The sequence below is a fragment of the Cyanistes caeruleus genome, chromosome 2 (genome assembly GCF_971803275.1).
Source record: "Cyanistes caeruleus chromosome 2, bCyaCae1.hap1.1, whole genome shotgun sequence".
In the NCBI taxonomy this organism is placed as follows: Eukaryota; Metazoa; Chordata; class Aves; order Passeriformes; family Paridae; genus Cyanistes; species Cyanistes caeruleus.
The window spans coordinates 116,390,199-116,417,209 of NC_141702.1; the positions used below are offsets into that span (position 1 = coordinate 116,390,199).

At 38.8% G+C, this 27,011-nt stretch overlaps 1 protein-coding gene across 17 annotated transcripts in view; it reads right to left on the bottom strand.

The window, feature by feature from the left end:
* PLCB4 (phospholipase C beta 4) overlaps nucleotides 1-27,011 on the bottom strand; it is a 185,811-nt gene that overhangs the window by 134,574 nt on the left and 24,226 nt on the right. For 7 of the 17 annotated variants that reach the window (XM_086873600.1, XM_086873572.1, XM_086873587.1 and 4 more), the window contains one exon: nucleotides 21,358-21,404. The exons of the other annotated variants lie outside the window; for them this stretch is intronic. The gene's annotated coding sequence lies outside the window, so the exon portion shown is untranslated. The remainder of the gene's footprint in view (nucleotides 1-21,357; nucleotides 21,405-27,011) is intronic. 17 annotated transcript variants of the gene reach the window in all.

Genomic DNA, 27,011 nt, shown 5'->3' on the forward strand with positions numbered 1-27,011 from the left:
GACTGACAGCTCAACCTTGGGGGCTGAGGGTGGGGGTGAAAATCAGTTTGCCACTGTCAGTTTATACTCAACCAGCTTTAATCTTTACCTAAATGAAAACAAATTGTGAGTAACCCTTATCTGTGAGATACTGCTGCTGAAACCAGAGTATCCAGGATACCACTCATTTATTAGGCTGAGAGAACTTAAAGTTTTGAGCAGGGAACAGACCACTAATAAATTATTCCACCTCCTTTCACGCTTGGTCATAATTTCAGCTACTTCTTTAATCACTACTTGACAATACAAGATACATTTTAATTCATTTTAGGTATCATTCTGCTGCTTCATACTAGTCATTAATTTGAAGCTCTTACATTTGGAACCATCATTTACTACTCAAACAGTTCTTGGTGACATGCAGAGACTAAAGAGTTGTCAAACAGAATGACACACCGTTTTTAAAAGTTAGTAAAGCAGTAAAAGCTTTAAGATTAAAAAAACCCAAACAACCAACCTTGCAAATAGTATTTGAAAGGTTTAAATGTGGGTGTAGTCAGTGCTACCAGAAAAAAAGAAAAAACAAACCTCGAATGAAAACAAACTTTTAATAGAGGCCTTCAATAAGTCTGACGTGCAGTGCTTCTTCTACTGATAAAAGGTTGAAGTAGCCCCTTTGGTGCCTAATAAAAGCTGAGTTAAAATGTTTCTCACACAGGTCCCAATGAGATGAAAACCCTGAGGAGAAAGCAAAGACTTGGTTTCAAACTAAACCAAATAAAACAGAAGTCACCCCAGTACTTTCACATACCAAGAGCAAGAAATCTGCAGCTGTGACACCACCATCCCTCTGCTGCTATGGAGAAAGGGCTACTGCCAGCCCCCCAAAATAAGCTGCATTCCAGATTATACTTCCCTTGAAATTAGTTAGAGATGTCTCAATGTACTGTTGTGCTTAGAAAAAAGCACAACTGAAAAACAATCACAATACTAAGAATATATGAGTGTGTGTTGGCCCCAAAGGGCACTGCAAATTGGAGGGAAAAAAGAATTCCAGTCTTCTAGCCCTCAGGCATGGGAACAGCTCTCATGAGACACTCTGGACACATAATTCAAAACTCAGTCAATACTTGGAAAACATACAGAACACACTAATTCCCTGAATCCACTGGCACAGCCAGTCGGAGCCCCTTGTTTACAGCTATTCAAGGAAGCTGAAGATGGGCTGCATTAATTTTATATCATGTCTTTTAATTAAATCTTTCTGGCTACCCAGAACCCAATTTTCTCTTCATAAGATGAGTCTTTAGTAGATGGCTGTAAATAGAACATGGATTCATTTCCATATAAAAAGATCCAAATATACTACCCTCCTCTAACGGGAAAAATCAGAAAGCCCCATGTCAACCAGCAACTCATCTGATCTTTCACAGACCTGGCACACACATTTTAGCAGAACAGGGTGTCAGAAACAGCTGGAAAAACAACACCTTGAGAAGAGCTTCTGCTCCTGCTCTGTAGCCATGGAAGAGTCCAAGGGAAAACTGAACTGGAAAAACAGAATCTGAGATAAGTAAAGAGTCTGGAGGCTTGGGAGTTTTGTTGTTCTTTTTACAGGGGATTTCAAGTTTCATGGTTTCTCTTCATCATTGTTTGATGAACAAACAGGTTTTGTCTCAGGTCTTCATATCCAGTTCAAGTTGTACACTGGACCTGTATCTCTCAAAGAGTTATGCACACCCTGGGTCACGTAAGGCAGCAAATTCAGTGGCTTGTCTGTGCTCAGGATACTTATATGTCACATGTAAATTATCTCCATTTCTAATATACTGCTCATACTCATTTTCTTTAATAAGAATGAATTTTAGCAGTGAAATGCAAAAGCACGAACTTGCCATTGGCTTTAGAAGGTAAAACAGCGACAGATAATTCTATTCACCTTTCATAACATATTCAAGTTAACATTTAAGCTAAAAAGCAGAAAGCTTTAAATATACTGCTTTCAAAAAGTATTCTAGACAACAAAAAAGGGAAGGTTGGTTTCATTTCCAGGCATTGCCTGTTAATGGTTTGAGAACTAAATACCTATTGTGAAATTCTAGCAACTATGTGACTCAATTGTTAAAATAATTGCAACACCATTCAATTATTTGATTGTCTGTAGTGAGAACTGTTAGATATGTAATGGTCCTGAAAATAGGTGACTCTTTTGACCAGGGACCAGGAAGCTTCTCAAAAATCTCACAAATTCCTTGTGAGGGAAGACGCAAGAATTAAGAGCTTCTGACAAGTCTCATGTCTCAACTTCTAAAGCCCAAGACATAGAAAAATTATCATTCTGGTGCCAAAGCCATTTCAGCAGGAACACAAGAAAAAACAATGCTGGGGTTTTATTCTCTATAGTATCAGGGGGGAAAAAAGTAATATTACTTTGTTTAAGTAACAAATTTATTTAACAGACAATCAAGCAAAAGCCAGTCTCAGGTAAGTTAAAAAATCTTGTGTGAGGACTCACTACAAGTAGTTAACTTTTACAGAGCATGAATTGTGTGTGTAATACCACAAGGACTCCTAGAGTGTCTCTGAGTATTCAGCAGCAGCTTTGGAGGGCAAAATGCAGCCCATCCCTTTTGTCTGGCCAATATGATAGTCCTTGCATCAATACCTTGAAACACTTCAAGAATTTTGCCCCTTCATGAAAACCAAACCCACTGACTCCAGAGGAAAATTAAAAAGAAAAAAAATATGAAGAAAAAGGATTTAAACCACTTCGCAATCTGATACTTCAGGTGCTCATTTAAGACAAGCTCAGAAAAGGTAATTTTTATCATTATCAAACAAAGCTTTTGCAAAATCTGATAGGTAAACCTTCTTAGAGTGGCACATCGATAACTTTCAGGGAAGGCTGTTCCTGACTTTTCCTTATCAAAATGTAGTAGGGAATCACAAAGACCATCTTGCCCCCTGTGAGATCCTGCACATAAGCCACAGCCTGGAGCTGCTGCTGCTGTTCCTGCTACAGCCTCATGTGAAAATGGAAGCTGGCAGCTCAGCCCTCTGAAGCCAGCTGGTTTTCCCCTGCTGCAGGCCCTGTGCCAGCCAGAGGCAGGAGCCAGGCTCTCTGCTCAGGGCTGTGGCAATGTGTGGTTGTGGAGCAGGAATATTTGAGATTAAGGGTAAAACCTCCTGGGGTACACAGGGAAAGATGTGTTGTATGGAGGTGAGGGAGATAGAAGGCACAAAGAGCAGGGTATACCTTGGGTTGGAGCTCATGGAGGGTGGGGAAGATAAAGAATGTGTAGTTATGGGAACATGGTGCAAAAAGTTAAAGAGAAGCAGGGAAGACATGACTCATTTCAGGAGTCAGGTGATGCACATGCAGAGCAGGAAGGGTAAAACAGCCAGTTTCCAAAATCAGCAAGGGTAAGCAACAGGCACAGTTAGCATCATTCAGATCGCAGCAGCAGAGCTCCTCATTCCCTCACCTCCACTCATCTCTGCTCTGTAATAGGAAACCTGCTCTGTAAAGCAAGCTGTCATCTCAAAAGAGAGGGACATGATTCACTGGAGCACAGCAGTTGAGCAAACAGAGTCATTCCAGACCACAGGGACCAGACATAAAACCTCCTGCTGCTCCCAGCTTCACACCCTGTCTCAGCAGAGGAGACTTACCTGACAGAAGTATCACAACAAGGAGAAAGGACGCGGCAGGGACCAACATTACCAAAGCAAGGGTGATATGAGCCTTCTCCTTACACTTCCAACCACATGGGAAATGCCCTATCAAACTCTTCCTATCTTCATTTTGCATGGGAGAGCAAGAAATCCAGGTTACATACCTGTTTCTGCCAGCAAGCTGTCACAACTTTCAGGAAAATCCTTGATCTCTTACTGTGTTTCTGTGTTACCCCATTAGCGTTTTGTTATTACATACTCTGATGCACTTTCTTTCTTTCTCTGCCACTCATCTTTTTCACTCTTCACTCCTCAAAACAACAATATTGACCATACTACCTTCAAATGTTAATAAATTGCTGAAAACCAGCAACCAGCACTAACAGCTAAATTCACTTTCTCTTTGCATAGTTTCTTCCTCACTCAATCTTTTCTAACTTTGACGTGGATTATTAATAGGGGTGGTTCAAAGTTTTCCATTCAAAACTCAGATTTTATTGAAAACATGTATTTGATTACCTTAAATTTTGCCTGATCCTCATTCTCTTCAGTGATTCAGTTTTTGAGCTGTCATCATCAGACTGATATTACCACCCCACCTTTTTTTCTGAAGGGAAAACAAGTTGTGCTGAGCTGTAGTTTCACACATTTGTGGGTGAGGACTCTGCATCTTGTGCCTGTCTGCTTGGCACCTCAAACACTGCATCCATCCATGTGAAAGATTTTCTCAAGTCTGTCACCACAGCTGTTTTCCAGTCCACCTTACTGAGACATTCTGCAAAAATGGATGTGCATAAACGTAATATAAAATGCAATAAATTACACTAAACCAGAAAACACCAGATTCACTAGTCCTCAGGTTGTTTCCTAACAACCAAAGACAAATCCTTAAGGAAATCTGTCAAATGTTTTATTTCCAAAAACCAGCAAAACACAGATGATCCTATTGGCTTATCTCACTCAGTGGAATTCTCAGGAGTGATGCTATTTCGGTTTCATGGAGGCACTAGACTAAGAGCTGTCAGCAAACTCAGTTAAGTTGGAAGAGTTTTACACAGAAGTATACTTTAATATATTTCAACCTATTGCCAACTACATCAGAGATAAGGTTTTCAGGAAGGCTTTTAGAACAAGTACAAAGCCAAGCAAGGATTTTGTCAATGAGTTTACTACACAGCACTTTCTTACTCAAAAAAAAAATAAAATCTCTCTTCCTTCCCCTCAGATCCTTTGACAGAAAGCAGATGATTTCATTCACCAAGACTTGCAGAGAAATTCAATGAGGGCAGCATTCCAGATTGCCTTCCGGACGCAACATGACATCCTCATCACCTCCAGAGGAAACACACGCCAGTGCTGAAATTCCTACTGGAACATGTGCTCCCTCTGCACTTGGAAAAATCCCACAAACCAAAGAGCCTCAGCTGCTGTGTGATACCACATGCCAAAACAGAGATAAAGTCTTTGACATCATTCAACCTCCAACAGGAGGAACTCTTTATACAACCATGAGCAGAAGTTTTAAGTAGCCACATTTCTTAAAATGACACCTGAACTGCTCAAAGGTCTTTCTCTTCCCATCTTTCCCCACTCTTGCTGTCTCTATAGGAGCAGTAAAACACCCACTTCCACCCCATCCCTAATGGCCATGTTAAGAAGAAAAGGTGGCATCTTGTTGTAGTTCTTACAGGCAAAGCAGCAGCATAAAGTACTGTGATCTGAGACAAAAGGATGTGCTTACATTTTGAGTTAGTCTGGACAGTACTAAAGGGACAGAATTCAGAACCTAATCCCGTTTGGAGACTTACAACAAAAGCAGATTGATGAAATGCTATTTTTTCTCAAGGATCATCTCATAAAGCAAAGATCAAATGAGAGGAAAAAGTTGCCTTACAGAATAAGTATCAGAAAATTTCAAACACTGGAAACACAAAGTGGATTAGAACATGGCCGTACAAAAAGGAGGTCTAGGGTTTAATCTCTGATCTGACAACGCCTGGCTACCCACCCTTGAACAATATGCTTATCCTTTGTGTTCCACCATCTGTAAAACAGGGGATAATGCCATCTCATGGGACTGGTTTGAGCTTTAATTAATTACTGCTCACAAAGGACTTCAGCTTCCTCAGCTGTAAGGCACTGTTAGAACTGTAATCTATAACTCTTGTAACTTACAGCCCTTAGCAGGAAATCCCATTAAATACCAGACTATACCATATATGTAAAACCCATGGGGGCACACAAACGTACAAAAAAGGTTGTGCAAATTATTCAAATTATTTCAGGCTCTGTGACAAAGGAACCTCTTTGACTTGTCCATATAGGTAGAATGTTCATATCTAAATGCTCCAGTAAGCCTAATAGGAATATTCTTGTGTTAAGCACTGGACAAAATTTTAGGAGCTTTCAATACTTCTGAAAAATCCCTTGCCTGAAAAATAGATTCAAGCAGAGGGCTCAAAATATTTTCACCTCTAGATGAAAGAGGGTAACAGCAATAAAATAACAGAGAAGTCAGTTCTCTGCAGAAGGAGCAAGTGGTTGTATAAAAAGTGCTTCTCTTTTGGGATCGCCGTCCTTCCCCTCCAAAATAGGCTTCTGGTGACAGATGGGAAGGAGGTGGGGCTGCCCCCATATTACATTTAATCAACCTTTGAGACTTGATTTTCACATGGAAATCATACAGCCCATACTTATTCTGATTTCAAGAAGCAATGGCTTTATTCTGAGCTACTGCAAATATTCCATTTTACAATCTTATCTATATATTCCCTTCTACAACCAATGATACCAATATGGACATGCAGCAGTGCACTAAAAATCTCCATACAGAATACCCTATTTTATAAATTCTCCCAGTTCTGACAGTTTCTGAAGTTTCAGAAAACCAAATGAGAAAGTTAGACAAAAAAACTCCAATATTATTATTCAGCATTATATTTCAAGAGAAAGCAAACTGCTTTGAGTTCAGCTTTTTTGTTGTGAGCATAGTCTGCCTTCAACACAAAAATACAACTGAAAATGCTAGCAGTGATCATCAGCAATTCATTCCTTTCCATTTATAGTTAAACGCTGCACCCTCTCAATATGCAAATAACTGCTTTTCCACTTCAAATCTCGAATAAGACTGAAAAATCTGTTAGTTTTTAAATTACTTTTTAAAAACCAGTGAGATTTACTAAAATTGATGAGAATTCCTATTGATTTCACTTTGTTCACAGGAATGTGATGATCAACATACACTGAGACAAAGCTTCTTGCTGAGAAGCAAAGTTTTCATCCATTCTCGTCAGAGGAGCAAGAGAAAATCCTGTGTCTACAGCAGACTTGTGGATAGAGGCATGAAAAGATCATGAACACCTGTACCATATTCTCATGGGAGTCAGGAGGCTGTGAAAATATCACCAACTCATCTGTAACTGGGGGTTACTGCAGTCATTTACAATGGAGTGATGAATAAGCAAGAACGACGTTTCACTGTCACACAACAAAGCTTGCACAAGTTAAATGCTAACATGAGAAAACAAATCAAAGTTTATTAATCTAATGAACAGGTTGGCCCACTCCTTCTATCCAGTTGGGATGTTACATCTGGAGAAGTGGCCAATTAGGTGGGTAAACAATGAGGTGGTTGGGCTCAGCAGTTCCCAGAAAAGACTGAGGGTCCTGGCAGCAAACAGAGAGCAGGGCACGAGCCAGCAGCGTGCTCTGGCAGGAGAGAGCAGCAGCAGCCTGGCCACAGCTGAAGGGCAGGACAGGGCAGGGCTTTCACCTCCTCCTGTTCAGTGCTTGTTAGACCACACCTAGGACAGCACTCAGGAAAGGCTTGGACCAAGTGCAGCAAGCTCAGCACAACCACGAGACTGCCAGGGGTGACAGCGCTTTCCCTGCGGGCAGGGACTGTGGGAGCAGGGCCCTGGAGAAAGGCAGCCTTGGGGGGACAAGCCAGCAGCAGCTGCAGCAGGACCTGTGGTGGTTTTAGAGGAGATGGACCAGGCTCTTCACATGGCACAAGGTGGTAGCAGGAGCTGAAAACACACAGCCTTCAATTCTCAGTTCCCGTGCAAGTGTGGCACTCTAAAAACAAGGGATGAGGCTGAGCAGGCCACAGGAAGGTGAGGAAGATGGGGTGGAGATCATGGAAGATGGGCTGTGGCTCCTGAACACAGACCAGCACTCAAAGAGTGGAGCAGAACAGAGGCTTCCCACTCATCTGAGGCTGAAAGCCTTCAGCAGACCCACCACAATAAGCTGCCAGCTGCCTGCAGAGCAGTAGGATGGAGGGGAAAGAAAGCTTCCTTCAGTATCAGCAAACTGTGCGAGAGGCATAACACTTGTGCTGCCTTCTATTTATGACAGTTTAATATAATAAAAAGAAGGTATTAATTTTTGAGACTTAAAATAAAATTTAATCTGCAAAGGTCAATAAGCAGTGCAGGATTACAAGCTATATAAAGGCCAAAGAGACTATTGTGTCATTGCTGAGACTTGGTTCTTGGTCTGTAACCTTTAGATGACTTTCTGTTCAATCTGAGTAATCATGACCTTTCTCATCAAAAAACTGAGATCAAATTCTTAATCCATTAGGAATGTGACAGAGACCTCTCTCCCCTTCCTTGTTACAGTATTTATGTAGGCCATAGACAAGTGAAGAGTCTCAGATAATTTTCTGATGTTTGAAGATAAAGAACAATGGATATTTTTGCAGATGCTGTCATTGAGGAACAAAGCTGTTTTAGTATGGTTTTCAGTTAAAGTTTTATCTGCTTGTCTGGAAAAAAAAGCAAATCAAATAGAGGCTTTCCTAGCTCTTCTAGAATTAAAATAAATACCTACTATTCCCATTTGTTAGGTATATAAGCCACAAGGTGTTAATTTATGTAACATTGAACAAAATTCAGTAACAGATCATCACCTCAACAGAAGTAACTTTTCAGCACACCTGACAATTGTAAAAGCAACTACTTGAACTAAAACAACAACACAAGGGAAAAATGATTCTGTGTAAATCCTGGACAACAGCAGATGTGGAAACTGTAAAAATGAAGAACTACAAATCCCCTTAAGTGCAGAGTTAGCTTCACAGAGAAAATGAGAGGTGGAATTTGATGCAGCTGGAATGTCTCCCCCCACCTCAGCTCTGTGGCCAAGCTGAGTTATCTGTCTGGCTCTCTAATCAATGCACAATGTCACACCTCCAGAGGACGAGTCAGAACGTCCTAGGGTATTTGTCTGAAACAAGGCAGATGAATCATTCCCCCAAAGATGCCTTATTCTCTCCTGTGACTTCAAGAGCCAAAACAACAGCTTAAATAGATGACTTGTTTTAGGCAGCCAAAGCCAAGCAAGATAAATCCAACCTGTAGAGGTAGACAGCATTATCTCCTAAAAACTTTATCTACACTTCTCTGGGCACATAAATATTGCCATTTATGTGCCCTTTCTTCTGGATGACAACTTAATACTTCATTTCTGCGTAACTCATGCACAAACCAACTTCTGGTTTTATGACACCTTCTGCAAACATTTTCTCTCCCATTTCTCTCTCACAACTCCTGATGTTTTTTAGGGTTCCTCTGGGTTTCAAAATTGTGGAAATCTTGCTTGGAATATACTCTTTAAACTGAAAGGATTCTTAAAAACATCTAGAAACATCCACTGCATTTTAAGTTTACTTACAAAATTAAAAACATCTGCATCCAGAAATAAATGTGAGCTTTTCTTTATGCATGTTAATTAACTTGTTCTAGCAAAGTTTCACCTCATTTCCCCAACGTAATAAATTATAAAATCATTAGAAATACTGCATTTTACTGGAAGGCAAATACAATACAAAATACAATCAGTGCAGCAATGAGTACTTGAGAATGTCACTAATCATAAAAAGCTTAGTATCAGTCACAGCTCCTTTCTAAGTAGAACAAAAATGTGGCAAGAGAAATACAGAAGGCTCAGGAGAGTGGAGGATTAGGGCTTTTTTTAACCTCCTATGATTATGTTCCCTTAATGTACTATTCCTCAATTCAACCAAAAGTAGAGATGAAAAGACAATTTCTAAAGTCAAATGAAAATACAGCAAACAGTATAAGATCTTGAATTACTTCAAAATCACCATGTAAGTTAACTACAGAAATTAACTCATGTGGAACATTTTATGCCTATAAGTGATCAGAACACTGGCAGCTGATGTTACCCAGTGAATACCAGGAAAATGTAATTACACGAGAGCACAGCTAGAATAAATATCTTCCCTCATACATAGGAAAAAGGGAAAGAATGGATGCATGTCTGGTGAAAACTAGAGATTTTGCTGAAGTTTATGGCATCTGAAGATTTTTTAGCTTTAAGGGAAGGGAGAAAAGTACAGACATTAAAGAAAATATTCTTTAATAAGCAAATACTTTTTAAAGAAGTTAATATTATCATTATTGTTTTAAACCAAGAAGGCTGTAATTTTGCATTACATTAAACAATGTGACTTGACACTAAAAAGGCTGTTAAGCAGTTTAGGTGCAAGAAGTGACCTATTTGGGTAATACAGCAGCCCAGTGGCACCTACAACACCCATGCAGCACCCATAGACCTCCAACAATATTAAACAATTCCATGCTCTCGAGTTACTACCTGCCTGGTCACACAGCATTTCCTCAAGCATTGTTGCCATTAAGCATGTACAAAACAGCTGAAGCAACCTTCCTTTTCACTGAGCTGAGGCTCTCGAGGAAAGTATTTCAAAAATGCCTTTTGCTGGTCCCGCTGCACAGCTGCTGTCCTGACACCAAGGGCAGCTTGATTAACCAAAGGCAGATTTGCCTGGGCTTTGCACAGAGCTTGCTCCTCATGAGCAGGCATAAAAATACATCCCATATTGTCAGAGTGCATGAGCAGAACCTGGCAAAGTCTGATCTTCACAGGTGTGTTAGTAATCATGTCAAATGAACCCCTTTTCTTTTTTTAAAAAAAACAAAAACCAACCAAACAAAAAAAAAGGTTGAGTTCAGAATTGATCGAGACATTCGGTATCTGGGTTTTCATCTCTGTTTTGGGAGAGCCAGAAGGAATGACTGATTTTAGCAGATCTAATTTGCAGCAGATATTCTAATCTACGTTTGAGATGTAGCTGATTTCACTAAAAGAAAGGTACTATTTGAAGTGAAGGAACAGAACAAGATGGCTTTGTTTACTGTGCTCTACAAAACTTCAGCTGTGCAACTTCAGCTCTCTCCTAAAGCCTCCCTTTCATCCAGAGGAACACAAAGGTCAAACAAGGTACGTTGTGCAGTTCTCAGTCGGCTTCCTCAGCAGTGCCTGAGCTCAGCTAATCACTGAGAAGGAACAGCTGAATGACCTGGACCACAGAACAAACACTGCCTGCCTCTGGAAAAGCCTTTTGTTGGAAATTGTGGGAGCTTCTCAGCAAAGACTGCGCTCGCTCTTCCTCCTCTGCAATGGCAATGACCACTTGATGACTGCAATTACAGTTCACTTTTCTATTTCTTACTGACAGAAACTATGGTGTATCAGTTTATCACTGAATTTCCACCTTCACATAGCATTATTTTTAAAATATAAGGCAGAATTTAAATTCTAAAAAAAAATCAAAGTTTAAAAAGCAAATCAAAACAAAACCAAAACTAAACCTTCCCTTCACAGCAGGAAAGGAAGGGGGTAAAGAAAAACAATCCATCATACATTGCATTTTACATTAAACAGCAAAATATACACTCAGTGGAGTAAAGGTGAGAGAAGATGGAGACTGCAGTAGTCCTTTTAAAAGGTATGACTTAAAAGCTCTTTCAGAGGCACTCTACTTTTTAATTTAGCTCATAGTTAAAAGAACAGATGAAAATTGCTGCATACTCCTTCATTTCCCAAATGTTCCTCATTGACTAACAGAAGGTTTATCTCTATTTTCATAAGCATGGGCTCCTTAACAAAGCCCAAAAGTGAGACTGACAACAGTTTTCCACACACTGAGCTTATTAAATACTGATTCAGCAAAAGCAAACACAGGAATAAATTCAGGAAAGCTGTTATTCACACTACCATTAATGAAAACAGTCCCACAAATAACACTGCTTGACATTTAACAAATCAAATCCTCTCCCTGTAAAATCATCCATGGAACAAAATACATTTAAAGGCCTATTTTAAAACCTCTGAGGGGAATGAAATACTTTAGATTTTGATGTTAGTGAGATTAATTAGTATTTATTTCTTTTAAAAAACAATAAACTACTGTGAACTCTAATCTGGGAAAAGCAACACTTCTCTCAAAGAGCTGAAAACGAAACATTCATCAGCTCGAGTTGAAGTAACTCCACTATTAAAGAAATGTATTGGGAAAGATCTTTTTGTTCTCTTTTCCTATAGCCTGCAAATAAGGAAAGTGTAGGAATATGGCTGGGCAAGCTTGAACAACGCCCTAATAAATATTCATAAAGCATTTGTGCTGCAGTACAGCATTTACAAGAACTGAAACTATACAGCTGCAAATACCTGTCACAAACCTTGGCATCTGCTCTCTTTTAAACCTTAAATTGACAGTAGAGGTGTTTATAGTGTACATTACTACATTTAACGAATCAAAAAGATAATCACTCATTAGTATTCTATCAGAAAGGTATTTTTTTTACTCAGAAAGAATGAAAAGAGCTGATGTATCCAAGAGAAACATCTTAGTACAAAGAAATCTGAAGCAAATCTTAGTAAAGCAAACAAATAAATGGAATGTTAAACTTATGTGGTTGTCCAATAAATATTAAGTATGTTTCAGAGATGTGTAAAAAACTAGCATTTTTTCCTCCACAAATCTACTGCTAATCCTATTATTTGAGTCCTTAATTGAGATGGGCAGTATGAAACAGCATCTAAATAATGCAAACCAGTCATTATTCTTACTTATGAAACACAATTTTTCCATGGATCGCCTCTGCTGAGTTCCCAAACTAAAATAGAAAACTGTATATATCTCTTTAACACTGGCAAACTTCCATGCCCTCTCAACTTTCCAAAATTTAAACTACTAATATGGAAAGAAAAAAATACATTTAATAAGCCAAAATTAATCTTTAGTTTTACAGTAAAAAAATGTTATAGGTCATGACCAAAACATATCTTTTAAAGCCTGCACTATAATATACTGGAACAGTGAAAAATCAAAACCGGTCCTTACATAAAGCTGTGTGGTAGCACCAGGAATAAGAGGTTTAATACCTGCTAACACCTCAAAACATCTTCTGTGCTAGCATATGCTGCTCCCTCCCATAATAATTTTCTCCTCTTTCTCTAGGTCTCAACTATGCTCATTAAACAGAAAAACTACTCACAAATCATTACAAATGTATGTACAGAATAGACAGAATTACCATCTCCTTGCACTGAGCTATTTCTCACCCCTCCCAAACCATCTTCTGGCACCTGGGGAAACCCACCTTTAAAAATAACATTTCACACATTTCCCTCAGGTAACCCTTTTGTTTTCCATTTGCTACCAAAAAGTCATCCCCAAACTTCATTCAGTCCAATTGCTTTTCCAGTTCCATACCCAAACAGAACAGGAAGGGGAAGAACACCAAGAAATTACGCACAAAAAATGCACCACACTAAGACAGCAGGACACTGTATTTAAAAGCCAATTTAATTAATCTCATCCCCCAATAACTGGAGTCTTCAACTTCCATCTAAACTGCAATTCTAGTAAGGAGGAGTTTTCTTACATTTAGATATAGAGTAAAAGTAATTTCATTTTAATTTCAAAAGTTATTTTCATTATGACTTTTCATGAAGCTGTATATGACATGGACTAAACACTAGAAACAAGAACATTACCGATCTGAAAGCAAGTGACAGAACAAATCCAAGAAACTTATTTTTACTGTGCTCTCCCTATTTCTCCCTCAGCAATTCATTTAATTTTATTATTTCATTTTTCTATTTTTTTAAAACATACTTCTCTCTCCTAGGACTGGGTAACCTTTAAACAGATCTCCAGCACAAGTGAAATGGGAACACGCCTGACTGACTATTCAAGAGAAAAAGTGGAGCTATAATTTACAGAGCACTGTCTAATGCACAAAGTAAACTGGAGAAAGACAGAAAAAATACCACTGTTTATTTTGTGGTCGCCTTCTGATAAATATAAAGGGCAAAGCTGAAAGCTACCAGTTGGAAGATGACTTACAGTGTGTTAAATGTTACTGAGGAGAAATAAAAGGTTTCATCAGTTTGCTCTGACACATGACTGGCTTCCTAGGTTTTGCAGTTTGCCAGAAGCTGAGGAAAACCATGGCTAGGTCATGTCTGTCTCAGCCCCTCCAGCCAGTGAGGCTGCACATGGAATCCACACCACATGTTTTGACCAGGATACTTTTTCAAAATCATGTGGCAATTCTTGAAAAACCAAAATGTTTTATAGAAAAAAGTCAATGCCAGCAAGTTTTCCCTCAAGCCTGGTTTCCATGTGCCTAACAACCAATTTCCATGGAAGAAAACCTGCCTGGTGTTCTCCACACCCATGAAGTGCTTCCAGCAGTGCCTCTCTGTCTAGGACAGGCACATCCTCCCAATCCCAAACTGGATTCAGCAGCTCCACAAGGGAGAGCTCCCCTCAGTCCCTGAGCATGGAGAACTCCATCTTGAAACTATTAAAAATAAACATTGGAATTATTGCATTACATTCGCCTCAGACTACTTTTGTTCTACAATGGAACACCTACTTATTTTCTGTTCGGATATTTTGGTGGGTTTTTCTTTTTTGTCACCTCTTGCCTAAAGATTGGATTTTCCTGGATTCCAGAGGAGTGCATACACATAACTATATTCAAGTCCACATGTGCAATTTTTATTTTATTTAAGTTTGTATCATTTTATTTTATAAATATTTTTGAATGTGTTATTTACAGTTATATATTCTATATACCCATATGGATGGGTGCTGTTTGCAGGTGAGATACACACAGAGATGATACAGGGAGACAGAACAATATATTTTGTATATTTTTTCTTCTCCCTCCTAGAATGAAGAATTTGTAATTCATCTGGGCAACGTGCTTCTTATCCAACTCGAGGCAGTGGGGCAGGAAATCAAACCAGTGTGGGAGTGATTTACTTTTTAGAATTTTTTTTTTTCCAATGTATAATATGTGTTTCATTGTTGAGGTTTTTCTGAGAGTGACATTAAGGATAAAAAAAAAAAAAATATATTGTGGCAACATATACTCTGGAATCTTTTGTTGGTTTGGGTTTTTTATTGCTTTAAGTATTACAGACAAATGTGTGTGTCATAGAAGAGCTGGCATTTTTGCTTGTATCCACAAGCACAAAGGTGAATGTCAGTCCAATAGATGCATTTACTTAAAAATAAGTAAATACCAAGAACACAAGGCTTCTCTCTCACTGACTGCCTTTACTGTGCACACTGGATTAATGTGAAGCACATTTGTATGGTTAGAGATTTTACTTTCCTTAAGCCATAAGCAAAGAAATAGCATGAGAAAGGATTTTTAGACAAAGCCTTGGTGACTGCAGCACAGCAGTCAGGTAGAAAGGAGCAAGGAGAGCTGAGCCAATGAGCCAAAGTTTTACCAGACCTCCACCCTTCTCTGCCCTTTCATAGGCAGAGCTGGGTGATACACATTGCAATTAATTGAAAGAATATTTTGATTTATATTTAGAACTTTAAAAATTAAAAAAAGAGAAAAGAGAAAAATGATTGAGTTCTAAAATGGTTCAGCTTTATTTCCTCTACCAGTTTTATGCTTCTTTTTGCCACCTCCTGGTTGCCTTTCTTCCCCTCCACAAAATATAACTGGATCCAGCTATTACAGCATAGCTGTGGAGAATATTCCACTGCCACTGAGATAAAGAGCCTCCCTGAGTTCATTCTGCAGGTTTGCCTCTGGCACATTGCGAGGTCTGTCTGCCTTGGAGGCTCAGTCTCTCTGAGACAATAACCTGACATTTCACTGCACTTTACTCCCTTTGATCCCAAGATACAACATTTGTCTGTATTTTTCTTTGAAAATAAGGCCTGAACAATAAATTCCTGAAAATTATTCAAATTATGGTTGATCTGCAATCAGCTCCTTGTAGCTACTTTGGGGTAAACAATCCCCAGTTTTCTTACTACCCAACCACACAGCTATTTGACACAGCTGACATCGTCCCTTACCTTCACTCTGCCAAACTCTTTCATCTCTTCCCTTCCTCCCCTCACGAGCACCCTCTCTTTGCCTCTGGAGCAGCTCCTATCCCTGGCTGCTGTTTCCAGGTGACCCCTCAGCACTGAGTTGCCTTTCCTTTGAAAGAGAGCCTGCCAGGGGCAGCTGCCTGCAGGCTAACAGGACTGGGCTAGAGAGCTGCTGGTTTTTGGTACTCCAGTTACTCATGTCTCAGTTCTTCTGTCGCACAAGTGCAACGGAGGCTCTCCCTTTGCTGTAAAAGAAACCATCAGTTATGTCACAACCTCTGGAAAGCCAAATCACTTCATCTTCGCTGGCAGGAATACAGCTGTAGCAGCATGAAAAGGGAAGAAAAAATGCCTTTTCCCAAGGAAAATTATTTTTCTGTATCACACAACTAACGCTGTTTTCCTCAGGATAAAGAATGAAGCACAGATTTTGGATTGCAGTATAAAAGTGAACAGTATTCTTTCCAGCCACAGAAAGCTCCTTCCTGCCTGAGGTGACAGCAGCCTCTGGACCATGAGCCAAGTGGGAATAGTGCCCTTGCTGCAGCTGAGACAGTGTGAGCCCAGCAGCATCACACTGAATCATTCCACTCATAACAACGTGACACACAACACAAAATCAAGGGGTTTAATAGCCCCATATACAACCTAAGCTCCCATCATTTTATTTATGTAATTCTTTAATAAAATTAACATTAAAATGCTTTCATGGAGAAGTCAATACCTTGGGTGGTCATGCATAAACTCACAAATTCAGGCAAGTATAGTTTCACTCTCTCCAACATCGTATTACAATACCCATGGATAATGGAACACTACCAAGATAAGAAAAAAAATCCATCCTTAGTATCTAGACTAAGTCTACCCTAAATTGCCTTGTATTAAAACAATTATTCAAGTCATTCAACTGCCCTGCTCAGTGTTAGGTTTTGACATACCACAGCTCTCATTCAACAGCAAATCAAATACAAGCTACTTCTTTTCCCTGAAGAGGTGGTGCTCAAGAGGGGATTTTATTCTGTAGTCAGTGAGTGCCCTAGAATTGATATGTATATGTTAATGGAACAGTATATAAAGTCACCTCAAAGGCAATTGGTTTAAAATTGTAAACCCCTACAGATGGGATGTAGGGTGACAAGTTAATTTAAAATTAGATATAGTGCACACCTGATAATTGAGAGAAGTGGGAGGAGGGAGAAGAAGGTTATTGCTCTATATTTTAAAAGGTGAATCCCTCCTTCATGAGAGGATGGCAATCCAGAACCACACTGCAAGGATTTCCAAAGAGCTGCACAGGCTGGGGATGGATATTTTGGTGTTCATTATTGCTACAGACTATTTCTACCTATGGAAATTATCATTTGTGGGATGCCACTACTGTGTGGGATGAAATACAGTACCAAAGGAAATCATGAGAGATTTAGCTTTCAGCTGTCAGACATGAGCACTACTTTTAGGAACAGCAGCTTTTTAGAACAGAGACAATGAGCATAAAACAGTCACAGTAGCTTCCTATTTTAATAACAGTTCTAATTGCTGACATTCAATTATTCATAACCAGCTCCAAGTTCCTGCTGTGCCAGGAGCACTGGAGGGACTCTGAAGGTAAGAGCTGCCATCCTGCCCTTGGAAGTACTTTGTTTCAAAAATTACTTGGGCAAATACTCGTGTGTGAAATCTCTCATGCACACAATGCAAGTGAGGATATAATCCAAATAAGCTAAACCCTATAGGGTAAAGCAACATGCACAAGTGGGCCCCATTCCCAGCTCCTGAGGCTCCAGCATGTTGCCTCTTGATTTACAGGACACTGGACATGACAACTGCAACTGCACACACACTCAACATACACACACTCAACACTGAGAAAGCAAATATGCAAACTGGACAGAACATCTCTAGGGATGTTTCATGAGTGAAGGAAAAGCAGAAACAGCAGTTTATCTCAGCTCTAAAGAAAAAAAAAAAAGTAATATAAAAATACAATAAAAACTACACATGCAGCTCACAAAAAACAACAAGCAACTCTGACTCAGCATGGTTGAAATAAAATCTAAATCAAATCTCTGCACTGCCCTTTTCCCACTTTTACAGGAGAGTCAGCCTAAAAATGCAAGGATGTAAAAATGCTCTAGTTTGGCAAAATAAGTCACATTCCATAAAAGACCTATTATTAGCTTTGTCACTGTTCTATTTGTCTTTAATGTCTTTTCTAATAAAACCTAGAAGAATGAAGGGCAATATAACTATTTCTACATCTCTGTGTAAACAGAAAAAGGAATGTGCCTGTTTATTTTTTAGTACAGAACTAAACACCACATCAGTGATAAATTATTTAGGGAGAAGGCTGTGTTCATGCTGACCTTACCTGCCACTGACTGAGAATTTTCCATCTATGCCAAACAGGGAACAGCTTACATGACACAAAGTTGATTTTTATAGTATCAGACAAATTTACATTTCTTTCTAAATGAAAAGTGTACAACAAACCTAATGGCCAGCCTCCAAGAGGGTTTTGTCTTCTCCTGCATTATAAGGAGGAACTTTTAAGTGTTGCCAAATGAAGTTGTTATGAAATCATACCTTGGAATACTGAAATACTGTGGAAACCATCAGTCCCTGAGTGACACTCACTTTATGCTCACAACTCGCAAGTCACAGCTCCTTTTGTTAGACAAGCCTGCACTACACATTTTCTTCTATATTAGCCAAAGATTATTTGAAATAAAACTTTCCAGCTTTTCCTCTTTGATTACTAAGTATCCTTCAACCTCAAATTATCCAAGGAGCCTCTGAGGGAAGAGCACATCCTATTCTTTGATGCTGCTGTAGAAGAAAGGGGAAACTGAGGAAAGAAGAAAAAGATGTTTGCATCTGTCAGCAAAGAGAGAAAGGGCAAAGGAAATGCTAGAAGCATCACAATAACCCCCAGGGCCCTTATCCACACACAAAACTCAGATGCATATCTGAGATGCTGTGCACTTGATGAAAAAACAGATTATGGGTCACAAGCCCATTTATACATATATTTATATATGTATATATACACACATAAATAGTTATACCATGTAGCATCTTTCTTCCTGTGATCTACGTAGAGTCTTTGCAGACCAGCATTTATTCCTTCCACCGATAAGGATGCACAAACTTCATTTTCAGCCCTTCCCTACCTGCCACACTGAGACATATATGGACCTACTGGGAGACAGGAACTGGACTTGAGACAACCCACTCAGACATTCAAAGCTCTCCATTTTAGGTTTGATGTGTCCTGGTTTGAGTTATTTTTAAGAAACATTAATCATTAGCAGTTAAAAAAAAAAAAAAAGAAAATTAAAAAGGTTCTGGTACATGCCATGGTTAGCTTTTACATCATAACCACTGTTATGCTGAATATCAGCACAAAAATCAAAATAAAGGGGTATAAGATACATGGGTTTCCCTTTCACACCCTTTAGCTGGCATGGCAAATGCTGTTTCTTTGCTGCTCTTCTGGGTGTGGAACATTTCTTTATGTCTCCAGAAACAAAACAAATTCAAACACACGTGGTGCTTTGGACTTTTGAAGGAACTCTGTGTTTTGCTGACCTTTAATTTAGTTCTGAAAGCTGACTGTTGTGGTCCAACACATCTACCCCAGAGACACCAGAAGATGTTTACCTACACACTGCTCTACCCTGTTATTCAGCAATTCTACAGGAATGCTTTAATTCACTGGCCCCTGGGAGTGGCCTGTAACAATTCCCATAATTCAAAAAGCAAATTAATACAGTATGGGAAAGCACCTCGCTGCAAAAGGGCTGAACAGCCATCATGTAGCAGCAGTGGACTGCACATGGTCAATAAAAACAAGAGAGAAAAATCCACTTGTGATGGAAAGCACATTATCCATGACAAGGCCGAGAACTCCTTCCAGCAGCATCAGTCCAGTGGTAACCTAGAATTAGCTTTTAATTAGTTTTAACTTCTGCAGCCAGTAGGCACAGCTGGTGAAATCCTGGCATCCCAAACTAGAAGAGCAATGCTCCCATTCCCATTAAAGGAAGATCAGGAATTCCATCTGTTGTCACAGTAGCAAATAAAAACATTATTCACTTTTGTACTCCCTGCTAAAAGCAGAATAGGGTAAAAAAGAAATGACCACATGATTTGCTTGGTGCAGCAGGGTGTAGAAATTCTGACTTGCTTAGCTTTGTATTAGAACCCATTAGAGAAGCCACAGGGGAGGAACGTCTCTTTGTCCTTCTGCACATGCATGGAAAAGAACAAAATCTCCTTTGCCACCTAACAAGTGGACCTAAAACAGCTTCCTCAATTATTGATGTTTTCTGTTCCAGGACAAATTTAGGGTTCTCTTAAAAGCAGACTATAAAAATTTCTTCTCATACAAGCCAAATGGAGAAGAGAACAGCAAAACTATCTGCAACCATGCTAAATTTAAGGTAAGATCCTGAGGCCCATTTCTTCATAACTTTCAAGAAATGGAAATATTAATTTGGCACGTTAGAGTCACACAAACCCTCAACCCACTACCACAGTACTGTGTTCTACCACGGTTTTTCTTTTCATATTTGTTTGCTAATTGATAAACAAAACTTTGCCACTTTTTGAAATTGCTCAGTACAACTGGAGTGGGAATGGCAACACTTGCCTGGTTAAAGAATTAACTACCTGTTATGAACAAAATCATCACTGTGGTTGACCAGTGTCACTTTTCTGATGCTCTGCTTTCCTACATCAGTACAAGATGTGAACATGAGACACTCAAGCACCATAATTAAGCATTTCAATCACAATCTGCCATAGGAGCTGCAAGACTTTGTGAAAGATCTGCTCGTATCAACAGCTGCCAACTAAGTTAATAAACTGAAGTGACCCACAGGAAAGAAAGGTCAAAAGAAAAACAACAAGCAAAAAAACTCTACAAAACCACCACAATACAAATTTATACAGCATCTTTCTTAGAGCCTGTTAATGCAGCTGGAAAAACTGGTCCCACTGATGTTAGCAGGCTATACAGCAAATTCATGATCTTTATATTTTACATCAGGGGAAACTCAACTGATATAAAATGTTATTAGTGCCTGTGAAGTGTCCTGGCTAAAAAGCTGTCCTGGGATTAGAATAATTAAAAACTATTCAGGCTCTGCCCCTTAAATCTGATTCTACTCCAATAAAACCATTCAATTTTTTTTCTTTCAACTGTGGGAAGGATTTGGCCTTAAATTACAATACTCTGATAGCTAAATTTACAGAATTAGCAATACCCTGAAAATGTAAAACTGCAGAGAGAAAAGAGAGCTCATAAAAAATAAACCTTATGGGATTGTCAATTAAGATATTTTAGCTTCCCAACTTAAAATAAATGGAAAATATGCCATATGAACCTCTGTAGATATTCAATCATTTTATTTTTATTACATTGAGACCCATAATTGTACCTGGAAGGAAGGAAAAACTGGATCACTTTGTCCCCATTGGTCTAAAAGCACAAGTACCATCAGGAGACATACCTGACTCTCTGGCAGAGTGAGCAGTGATGAGACCTGCATTAGCAAAGCTACAGATGGAAAAAAAAAATAATTAGGACAGTCAGAAAAATTTCAGAGGATTTAATTGTTCACACAGCTATGGAATAAAATCCACATAATTTTGAACATTTAACGAAACCACAGATGAGTAAGGAGTTCAGTGCACTCCTAATCAAATATAAATACTGCCATGTATTTCACTATATATGCTGAATAAAACTACTTTTGGACCTTAATTTTACCTTCTGTTGTGTGCCCCATGCTCCAGACTTAGGATTCGCTCTGGAAAGTGTTTTAGACTATACCATGCAATCTGTGGAGGGCTATGAAAAACGGAATCCTTCATGGAATCACACATGTATGAGTTTCACCAGGTAGGTTTGACAAATTTGCCTTTATCCCTCACAACATTTGTGTGGAAATAATCTTCTAGGTAAAAACAGCTTGACTGGAGTTAATGTCCCCTCACTGAACTGAGGTATTTAAGCTGAAGAAGAGTAATTTGCCTGTAAGGAGGACTTGAGTATAAAAAAACCAGCTGAGATGAAGGGTCTTTACACTTAGTATTAAGCATTTATCATAATTTACAATGGAAAAATAAAGAAATGCCAAAACAGAAAAAAACTATTCCCAAGAGGACAAAACCAAGACTGAAGTTTAAAGTCTACCAACAGCCTGCTCCCATCCTTCTCTTTATTTAACGTGTGGTAAGCTGCACCAGAACATACTCAACAGAGAAATGTTTGTGCAAGAAAGGCCTTGCTGGCAATGCTGCTTGAAAAATGTCCTCAAGGAACATTTCTGTAAGTGACATTTTATGAAGGGAATCTTGCTATAGCCCAAATCGCTGCGAGCAGCAAAACAACACCTCCAGTAAAGCAGAAGCAGCAGCTTTCCTAATGCTGCCCATAAAATCAGGGTAGGCAAATTTCTAACAGCCTCCTCTTTCAGTGCCAGACTTGTCAATATTCCCCATTTACAGCTCCTCTAAAAGGAGTAATAAACCATCTGCATCTCTGTTTAAGTAAAGCTTACAGAAAACACTTCACTGGAAAAAGGGACAATAGTTTTAAGTAAAGAATGCAATAAAAAATGTTTCTATGCTTAAAAAACCCTGTGAGATGAGTGAATCTGAGCTATTTATTTCATTGCCTTTTATAGCTTCCCAAAGTATCTTACAAACCCCACGTACCTGGTACAGCCAGACCTCGATGTGGAACTGACAGAGTGCAGCAAACATTTTGTTTACCAGAGACATTTATAATTCAATTTGCAGACATTTGCAAATGTTAGCTTTCAGACTTCTCTCCTAATGGGTTCTTTAACAACTCAGGAGATGCACAGGAACTGTGGATGTATCAGGATAATCACTCTCAGGAGTAAATCATTCCATCAAGCCTTTTAGTAATGTTTTAGCCTCAAAATGACAAACAGAAAAAGCCATTTCAAGCAACATAGACTCCTGGTTCTAAGAAAATCTCTCTGGTGGATATGATACACAAGTAAGAAAACCCAGTATCCAACAATTTCTAATGAATTATATCCTGAAGATTTGTTGTGACATTTAAAAAAGCCTCTGGATGGTTTAGTTACTCCAGTCTTTGGTGCTGAGTGCAGATGTGCAATTCTCCTCAAAGGAAATGATGGATTTTTAATTATTTTTTTTTTGGCAGATGAAAAGAAAAACTAAATTTAGTTTGCAGTAAAATTTTCATTTTGAGGAGGGTTCTTAATAGCTTTTAATATTCCTTACAAAGACTATTAGACTTCATTGTCAAATTCCAAATAAAACTTACAGACAACTCCAAATGTCAAAACATGCTACATAACATGCAACCATAGGATCATTATAAAAAAAAGATACCGACTTTAGCATGAAAAGGAACAAAATGCTTTTAAAAAGAATTCTTAATAAAAACCCCAAAAAATCTTAACTGAAACCGGCCCAACACTTCAAGATCCTCAAGCAACTAAGAGAGTTCAGGTACAAACTTCCAAAGCTAGGGAGAAGGAAGATTACTTTTTTCACCTTTTTGTAAAGTGTCAAAACGTAATATTAATTCTTCCTGTTCTAAGAAAATCTAAAGAGGACTACCAAGCTATTAAACCTTCTGGTGGATCATTTGTGGTATGAGTTATTAGCATAATTGGGGGCACACTTTATTCTGACCTTTGCAAAACTTTCATTTCCCAAATGTGATAGATACAAAGTGCTTTTATAATACCAATAATGATTATTTCCTATGGGAAACTGCCAATTATAAGTTGGTGAAAAATACTATATCAGATGTACATTGAGAAAATGAACACACCTACCAACAGTCAGACTAATTAAAGCCATTCTTCAAATATTAATCCAGTTTTTCCTTCCATGAAATATAACCTGTACATTTTAGTCCAGCTCTATCCTTGTCAGGTAATTTTTTCAACAACAATAAATGTTTGATTAGTGGTTAAATACAGAATTTCTGCTGTATTTCTTTCCCTGGCAGTAAACCAACACATGTGGGAAGCTGTTTTAACATTTAACTACTTGACTCGAATTCACATTGTTTGTATCAAGTCACATCAAGTGCTAGCAAAAATACTCAAGATAAGGAAACAAACCTCATGTTCTGGACATGATTCTTAAATAAAAAATAAAAAATAAAAGCACAGCAAAGATAAGCAGTAAACTGTCAAAGAGCTTGGGGTTTATAATATTGACTCCAGCATCTTCTGCTGTGACCACAAGTAAAACAGGTAGTGGCTTCAATGGCATCATCTCCTGCTCTTGTGTCACCTGCTGTCCTGTGTCACCAGCTGCCAGCTCGTGTGAACTGCCAGGAAAAGAAGGGACAGGGAAAGCACAGCCAAGCCAAAGCTGCTGAACACACTTACTGGGCAGAGGACATGACAATTGCCCTCTCATCAATATACTGTCACTTTCACAGCAAATTCAGTGCAGTTTAACAAGGAAAAGAGAAGTAATAATAATGAAAAAAACTGATTCCAGATTATATGTGACAATAGAAGAGCCTTCATGCTGATACATCAGTGATGAGCAGAGGAAAGTCTCTGATTTCCTTCAAAACATACACCTGGAAATGGCCTCAAACTGACTGACATTTTAAAAGGGTAAACTTCCCAGTTCACCAACTGTGTTTAAACACACCTTAAAAAGAAAAAAAAATTCAATAGAAGCCAGGCAACAAATTTTTCAATTAAGACATGTAGAAAAGGGCCAAAAGAAAAATAATTTTAAACCACAGAAGTTTATTTTTTTTATTTTTCAGAATATCTAGCTAGTTGCTTACTATGTCCTTGACACAAAAGACCTGCAGAGAAAAAAGGAATCCTTTAGTTTTCAGGCAGACAGACCCAAAATACTTGTAGACAGACTTGTATGGCCAAATGTTCACAAGCAGGAGCTGGATACACACATGTGACCATCCAATATAATGAGGTAAGTGAAGCACTGTTCCTTTGTAAGGGAGGAATCTGATCATCAGGTCATTTATAAAAACACCCACTGCAAACCAAGCATAAATGGTCAAAGTCTTCCAAGTTACAAAAATGTACAAATGCCCAAGAAAGGAGTGCTGCAGATCTTGAAAAAGCAGTTTATACATTGACAAAAGAAATACTTGCAGTATCTACAGTAGCTCCAGAGATGTCCTCCCACACTGCAAAAGATCTCATCGTGATCATGTTTATGATCCAAATTCTCACTCTGCTACAGATCAAAGGGCAAAAAGTGCAGTTATGAGATCTAAGTAGATTTGATTGCCACTTTTCATTCTAATGTTTAACAACTCTTATTAGTTTTGAGAGGAAGAAGCGACAGCTAAAATATAAACAACTGAAAAGTGGCATGTGTGTCATTAAGCAATAAACAGCATTCCCTATTTGTCTGTCTTTCTTCTATGGGTACAGAAAATAACTAGACAGCAGTCTCATCACTCCATATACCGTACCTTTCAAAACTTGGCACGTTGTGTTTCAGATCAAACAGCTCAATACGTGCTTCAGAGATCTGGCAGCAGTTCTTTTGGGAGTTACTTCCTACTTTTCCAGCTTATGCAACCTGTCCAGCTTGGAAAATTTGCACTTAGTAGATCCCAAATATGTACACAGAGAAAGAGGAAATCATAATAACCACAATTACAAATGAAGCTTTGAATGTCAATTCGATTTGCCACAGGTATTTCCATTGCCTCCAAGAAATCATTCTGATGTGGAACAGCATGTGCCACCTTCTGAGCCTGCAGATTTTACAGGTACTGTGATCAAAAGGGATTTGTTTGGGTAAGCAGCTGCAGTGGGACAAACTCCATAACACACACACACACACTCCCTGTTCTCTACTGCAATACTCCTTTTAAGAGCAAAATTACAACAAATAAGATATGAACAGCTCTGGGAAAGCAAGAAGGTACTGAGTAGTTCTGCCTTTGATTAGCATCTGTTTGCATTTTATTTTTTTATGTTCAACCAAACATTGCTCCTCCATATAAGACCACAAAAGCTGTTAGAGCATACATCCCTTTGAAATTTTCCATAATTTTACAGTTTAAAGTAGTTGAAAATACTGGAAGAAGAGAAAAATCCTTTCAATAAACAATGCATTTTTTGGGCAATAATTGAGTAATTTTCCTATTTGACTTTTCCAGAAAACAGTAAGGGTTAAACATGAATGTGACATAAGAAGACACATCAGTTTGAAAGAGAGCATCCAACAGGCCAGTAATCTTGCTGTATCAATAGTAGGTCTTGGCAAATAGTTTCAACAGGAGAAGAGAGTCAGAAATTAATAAAACATTTTGTCCAAACTCAGCTGTTCACAACCTCTTGCTTTCCTTCCCACCACATAGGTATTTCCTGTATCTGACAGTTTTATTATGACATTTCCCACTTTTGCTACCTTGCTTCCCTTATCTTGCAGCTCTCCCCATACTTTACAGATCATCCTGCTTATTCTTTCACTCTGTTTCTCTCATAATTGGCTTCAGTTGAAGTCAGTGGCAAAAATCCCACTGATCTGTCTGCAGTGGTATCCCTTGGGAACATGGGAATGTCACTCACCATCTCTGCCACCACTGCCCTTCAGCTTTGGTACCGAGTCATGCTGATTTTGTGTGTTTGAGAAACAAGAAAGGGAAGAGTTTCATTTCTCCATTCCCTTCTACTCCACTCTCTCCTTTTCCAGACACACACTCCTGCTGGATAATTGCAGCACACTTTTGCTCTAGTTCACTCCTGGATCCAATACGATCCACCAAGAAAACAACCAGAAAAAAAGAAAAGGGGCAGAGGGGAAGCCATAAAGAACCCCAATAAGCCTTAGAGAGCTGAAACTGCACAGAACAAAATGGTTTGCAAGAACCTCACTTCCTTCAGGTTTTAGGCCAAACAGTACAGGGTGCCACTCTGTGTCTCTCATTTTCTGACTTGTTCTTTCCATACTCCGCACATTTGGATACAAAATCAGGTCTTCACACATTTTAAAAGAAGAAGGTTTAACTTCAGGCACTGATGAAGTAGAAATTTTGAATAAAGCAACACAATGACTTAGTTCTTTACACAATCCTTTCAAAAACCAGCAAATACTCTTTCCTTCCTGGCGAATTGCAGATAAGTCTTTCAGGGGACAGTCT